General features: G+C 41.5%; 1 pseudogene; it reads right to left on the bottom strand.

The window, feature by feature from the left end:
- Positions 1 to 724: 724 nt before the first annotated feature.
- Positions 725 to 817, bottom strand: LOC129039810 (small nucleolar RNA U13; annotated as a pseudogene).
- Between the last annotated feature and the right edge of the window lie 6,160 nt (positions 818 to 6,977).

Genomic DNA, 6,977 nt, shown 5'->3' with positions numbered 1-6,977 from the left:
ACTGCAACCTCTGCCTCCTGGGTTCAAGCGATTCTCCTGCCTCAGCCTCCCAAATAGCTGGGATTACAGGCACATGCCACCACGCTTGGCTAATTTTTGTATTTTTAGTAGAGACGGGGTTTCACTGTGTTAGCCAGGATCTGGGTAAACTTTCACATTAGATGCTGTCACTGTCTTTTGGAAATTTACCACTGAACTGGGATGATACACCACATAGGAAAAAATCATTAGCAATACAAAGCAGTGTAAGTTAGCAGTGCTAGCAGGTGGTAGAAACCCAAGTTGTCAGGAATTGAGAAGCAGGCATGACCACAGGGGTTGGGGAGTGGGGGAGTGATTCCCTAGAGATGGCACCTGGTCTACGGGAAAGCCACATCTTTGTATACTATAGGAACCCTCTTCTCCAGCCATGGTGGCCATGCATCTGTGGAATTTTCCTTTCCCTCTTACCATCACACCTTTGCCAGTATCATTTTTTCCACCTAGAATGTCTAACCTTTTTGTTCACTTAACACAATTCTCCCCAAGTTTCCAAACTCAGGTTGCGGAGGTCCTTGACTGTGTGGCTTGGAAACGTGCACTTTCTGTTGTTGGAAATCACTACCTACTATTGAATGAGATTGTGAAATGATGAACATGAACCCTAGCTGGGTTATAAGAAGAGAATTGTTTCCAGATGTGCAATACAACGGGCCTGTGCCTCCTGTTGACTCATTTGTTGTCACGCCAGCCCGGTAATGTGTTGCTAGATATGAAGGAGCACATCTCACACATGAGCGTGAAAACCCAACCATCAGCTTATGAACTACAAAAGGATTATTAGTTATTGTTTTTCTCTTGGACATCTGAGAAGGGGCTAAAGAGTTCACAGCCAAACCTGGTTGTATTGTGCTTTGCTTTATTGCACTTTGCAGATAGTACGTTTCTCACAGATTGAAGTTTTGTGGCAACCCTGTGCGGGTCAAGTTTATCAGCATGATTCTTCCAGCAGCCTTTGCTCACTTTGCATCTCTGTATCATAGTTTGGCAATTCTCGCAACATTTCAAACTTTTCCATCATTATAATATCTGTTCTGGTGATCTGTAATGTTACCATTGTAATTGTTTTGGGGCGCCACGAACTATGCCCATATAAGATGATGAATAATTCACGAATGCTGTGTGTGTTCTGACCCCTCCACCAGCCTGCTGTTCTCCCACCACTGTCCCTTTTCTTGGGCCTTCCTATTCCCTGAGATACAATGATGTTGAAATTAGGCCAATTAATAACCCTACAGTGGCTTCTAAGTGTTCAAGTGAAAGGAAGGGTTTCATGTCTCTTACTTTAAATCAAAATGTAGAAATGATTAAGCTGAGATAGCTGAAAGCTAGGCTGTTGTGCCCAAGAGTTAGCCAACTTGTGAATCAAAGAAAAAGTTCTTGAAGGAAATTAAAAGTGCTACTCTAGTGAACACACAGATGATAAGAAAACAGAAACAGCCTTATTGCCGATACGGAGAAAGTTCTAGTGGTCTGGATAGAAAATCAAACCTGTCACCACATTTCTGTGGGCCAAAGCCTAATCCAGGGCAAGGCCCTAACTCTCTTCAATTCTCTGAAGACCAAGAGAGGTGAGGAAGCTGCAGAAGAAAAGTTTGAAGCAACAGAGGTTGGTTCATGAGGTCTAAGGAAAGAAGCCATATTTGTAACTTAAAGGGCAAGGTGAAGCAGCAAGTGCTAATGGAGAAGCTGCAGCAAGTTATCCAGCAGATTTAACTAAAATTGATGAAGGTGGCTACATTAAATAGAAGATTTTCAATGTAGAAGAAACAGCCATGTATTGGAAGAAGATACCAACTAAGACTTTTATAGCTACAGAGGAGAAATCAATGCCTGGCTTCAAAGCTTCAAGGACAGGCTGACTCTCCTGTTAGGGGATAAAGCAGCTGGTGACCTTAAGTTGAAGAAAATGTTTATTTACTATTCTGAAAACCCTAGGGCCCTTAAGAAGTATGCTAAATCTACTCTGCCTGTGCTCTATAAATAGAGCAACAAAGCCTGGATAACCCCTCATCTGTTTACAGCATGATTTACTGGATATTTTAAGCCCAGTGTTGAGACCCACTGCTAAAAAAATTCCTTTCAAAATATTACTGCTCATTGACAATGCACCTGGTCACCTAAGAGCTCCAACGGAGATGTACAAGGAGAGTAATGTTTTCATGCCTGCTAACATAACATCCATTCTGCAGCCCATAGATCAAGGAGTATTTTCCATTTTCAAGTCTTATTATTTAAGAAATACATTTCATAAGGCTACAGGTGCCATGGATGTGGCACTGGTTCCACTGATGGATGTGGGCAAAGTAAATTGAAAACCTTCTGTGAAGGATTCACCATTCTAGAAGCCATTAAGAACATTCGTGATTCATGAGAGGAGGTAAAGATCTCAACATTAACAGAAGTTTGAAAGAAGTTGATTTCAATCCTCATGGCTGACTTTCAGGGGTTTAAGACTTCAGTGGAGGAAGTAACTTCAGATGTGGTGGAAATAGCAAGAGAACAAAAATTAGAAGTGGAGTCTAAGATGTGACTGAATTGCTGCAATCTCATGATAAACACTGGACAGCTGAGGAATTGCTTCTATGGATGATCAGAAAAAGTGGTTTCTTGAGGTGGAATCTATGCCTGGTGAAGACGCTATGAACATTATTCACATAACAACACAGGATTTAGAATGTTACATCAACTTAGTTGAGAAAGCAGTGACAGGGTTTGAGAGGATTGACTCCAGTTTTGAAAGAAGTCCTACTGTGGGTGAAATGCTATCAAACAGCATCTCATGCTACAAAGACATCTTTCATGAAAGGAAGAGTCAACCGATGTGGCAGACTTCATTGCTGTCTTATTTTGAGATATTGCCACAGCCTTCCCACCCTTCAGCAACCACAACCCTGATGGCTCAGCTGCCATCAACACTGAGGCAAGACCTTCTGCTGACAAAAAAATCACAGCTGGCTGAAGGTCCAGATCATTAGCATTTTTTAGCAATAAAGTATTTTTAAATTAAGGTATGTACATTGCTTTTTTAGACATAATGCTATTGCACACATAATAGAAAATAGTATAATATAAACATAGCTTTTTTTTATGCACTGGAAAACCAAAAAATTTCTGTGACTGACTTTATTGTGATATTTGCTTAATTGTAGTGATCTAGAACCGATCCAACAACATCTCTGAGGTATACCCGTGTTTATTTATTGGCCCCTTATCTGAGGAGGGGCTAAAGACAAGACAATCATAGTGTTAAATTAAGTTTAGCCTAAAGTGGTTTCCTTACATATTTTAAGTTCAGCCTAAAGGTTTCTCCGTACATAGGGAACTGTAACCTAACTGGATGCGTAAACAGACTGTAACCTGCTTTTGTGTCAATAACCAAGTTTCAGCCAATCAGAGGTGACCAACGATTCAAATCATCCTCAAATAACGCAAACGTGGAACTGTAACCCATCTGGCTGTTTCTGTACCTACTTCTATTTTCTGTACGTCACTCTCCTTTCTCTATCCATAAATCTTCTTGGACTGCGCTGCAGGGCTGGAGTCCCTTTGAGCCTACTTTGGTTCGGAAGGCTGCCCGATTTGTGAATTGTTCTTTGCTCAATTAAACTCTGTTAAATTTAATTTGTCTAAGATTTTTCTTTTAACAGTTGCCAGTGGCAGAAAATCAAAAGATCTCTTTAGACTCTAGATCCCAGAAATACCATCTGTGGATAGTTTCGGTTGGCATAACTTGGGGAGTGCTACTAGCATCTACTGGTAGAGACCAGAGATTCTGCTAAACATCCTACAACTCACAGGACAGGACTTCACAACAAAGAATTGTCTGGCCCAAAATATGAATAGTGTTGAGGTTGAGAAAACTTGCACTAGAGGGACTTAGAAGTTACTGACTGACACCCAGTTAAGAGAAAGTTGCTTAGAAAAATTGATCTCAGAGGAAAGGAAAACAAAGTAGTAAATCTGTTTAACTTACAACATTTCTACCAGAAAATAAAGCTGAAGGAAAAGTTCAGCTCATTTGTTAAAATGCCCCATTGCCAACCCTTTCTTTCCCACCTGGCTGTTTATTCAGTGGGAAACTGATGTTTCTGACTTTGACTAGGCATGTAGCAATGCCAAACAAATGACTTCAGGAAAAGCATACTCCTGAATCACTGCGGAGCAGTATCGTCATCACTTTAATTTGTTTAGTTTCTGCTTGGTCAGGAGCACCCAGCTTCCCAGGTGTGAGCAGGTTAGGCAATTCTTCCTAGTTCCCACTTCCTTCTGGAGGAAATGTGGTATGCATGGGCAGGGTTGGGGAGGGGAAGGAGCCCATGATGGAATCCTTAGGGGATGGTGGAAGCTTCTGCCGGGATCTTTCCTTCAGAGGGTGTGATCTTGGCTGAGGGGAGGCTATGGATGAAACGTAACTGTTGTTTTACACATTTATAATATTTAGGAGATCAGGGTTCAGAGGTTCTTTTAACATTGTTTTCATGATTAATGTGTAGAATTTACATACATGTTTTAATAGTACAAATGATTTGAATGCTCATGTGTTTTATTGGGGAGCCTAATTTTTTACCCATGAAGAATTATTAATTAATTCACCATCAAGGATTTATTGCATGTCAGTTTTGTACAGACACGCTGCTATGTACAGTGTCATGGGGACTTACAGCCTGGTGGGAGAGACAGCCGAGTAAAAGGATAATGGCAATACTGTGTGCTAAGTGCTGTGATGTGACAATTATAGGGCACTCTGGGAGCATGGTTAAAAGAGGTCCCTTCAGCTGAGACCTGAGACTTGCAGGTTAATAGGAGTTAGCTATACAGAGTATAGGGAGGAGCAGGGACAGGATGGGAGATGGTATTCCCTGAACAGCAGTAAACATGTTCAAAAGTTCACAGGTTAGGAAAAGAGCATGAAGAGTTCAGTGTATTTTTTTTTTTTTTTTTTTTTTTGAGACAGAGTCTTGTTCTATCTCCCAGGCTGGAGTGCAGTGACATGATCTTGGCTCACTGTAGCCTCTGCCTCCTGGGTTCAAGTGATTCTCATGCCTCAGTTTCCCAAGTAGCTGGGATTACAGACATGCACCACCATGCCTGGTTAATTTTTTGTAATTTTAGTAGAGAAGGGGTTTCACCATGTTGGCCAGGCTGATCTCAAACTCCTGGCCTTATGTGATCTGCCCACCTCAGCCTCCCAAAGTGCTGGGATTACAGGCATGAGCCACTGCACCTGGCTGAGTTCAGTGGATTTTAAGAACTATTTTGAAGATATAGACTTAGGATTCAGGTGCATATGCAGTGGAAACTTTATTCATTGGACTGATTGACATGGGATCACATGTGGAACAAGGAGAGAATAGGACCCAAGGGGACACAAACAAGAGACGGGCAAAAGAAGAGGAGCCAAGGTGGACAAAAATTGGCAAGAGAAACTGAAAAGACAAGCCACAGGTGATCAAAGTAATTGCAACTGCAATATGCGAAAAACTTTGACAAATCAATAAGAGTGAACAACCCAGTGGAAAAATGGACAGAGGAAATGAAAAAGCATTTCATAAACAGATGAAAAGATTCTCTACCTTGTTGGTAATCTGGGAAAGGCTAATTAAAGCCACAAAAGAGATATTATTTTGCACCCGTGAGATTAGCAAGTTAAGAATTCTGACCATACCTAATATTGGTAAGAATGCGGAGTAACTCCGATATGCTGCTGGTGGGAGTGTAAATTAGTGCAACCACTTCATAAAAGAATTGGGATTAACAGTAAATATAGAGATGCATATATGCTACATGTTCATGGGAGCCAGGTTGCTTGTGGCAGTATCATGTATAATAACAAAAAACTGGAAATAACCAAAATATCCATTGTTGGTAGAATAAATAATACACTTTTGTCTATTCATAAAATGGGATACTATAGAGTAGTGAAAATTAACAAACTACAATTATATGCATGCTATTGGTTGAATTGTGTCTCCTCAGCATTCCTCTGTTGAAGTCCTAACCCCCAGGACCTCAGGACTATATTTGGAGGTGGGTTCTTTAAAGAGGTGATTGAGTTAAAGTGAAGTCTTTAGGGTGGCCCCTAATCCAACCTGACTGGTGCCCTTATAAGAAGGGGAGATGAAGACACAGACTCACACAGAGGGAGGACCATGTGGGGACACAGGGAGAAGATGCCATCTGCAAGCCGAGGACAGAGGCCCCAGGAGAAAATGACCCTGCCCAGGCCTGGATCTCGAACTTCAGCCTCCAGAACTGTGAGAAAATAAATTTCTGTTGTTTAAGCCCCTAGTCTGTGATACTTTGTTATGGCAGCTGGAGCAAACTAATACAGTGTGTCAACATGAATGGATTTCAGAAGTATAATGTCTTGTGAAACTTCAAGTCACAGAACACTCACAGTGTGATTCCATTTAGGAAAGATTAAAAAAAAAAAAGACACATAGTTCAGGGACACACACACACACATATACATTTGACAAAGTTTTGCTTTTTTACACTCATTTCAAAAGAAGGAGCTTAAATTTCCTTCTCTTGAGTGTGGGCCGGACTTCATGACTCACTTCCAATGAACAGAACAGAGCCCGTGATAGTGTGTGACTTCTGAGATGAGTCATGAAAGGCAGAGTGGCCTTCTCCTTGCTGTCTCTCAGATCACTTGCTCTGGAGGAACCCAGGTGCCATATTCTGAGAGCACTCAAACAGCCCATTGGAGAGGTCCCTGTTGCTACAGCAGTGCCTCTCATTGGATGCACCCTTCTGCAATGCACTCTTGTCAGAGGCTCACTAAGTTTTGGAGCTAATCAGATTCAAGTGACTGCTGGCAACCAATAGAATACAGTTGAATCCACAGAACTTCATTGCTGACATCCGAAGCGAGGTCAAAAAAGGTCTAGCAGCTTCTGCCTTGGTGTCTTGGAACTCTTGTTCCCCAGACA

The sequence above is a fragment of the Pongo pygmaeus genome, chromosome 5 (genome assembly GCF_028885625.2).
Source record: "Pongo pygmaeus isolate AG05252 chromosome 5, NHGRI_mPonPyg2-v2.0_pri, whole genome shotgun sequence".
Classification (NCBI taxonomy): Eukaryota; Metazoa; Chordata; class Mammalia; order Primates; family Hominidae; genus Pongo; species Pongo pygmaeus.
The sequence above is the reverse complement of the archived record's forward strand: the minus strand, read 5'-3'. Positions and strand labels throughout refer to the sequence as shown.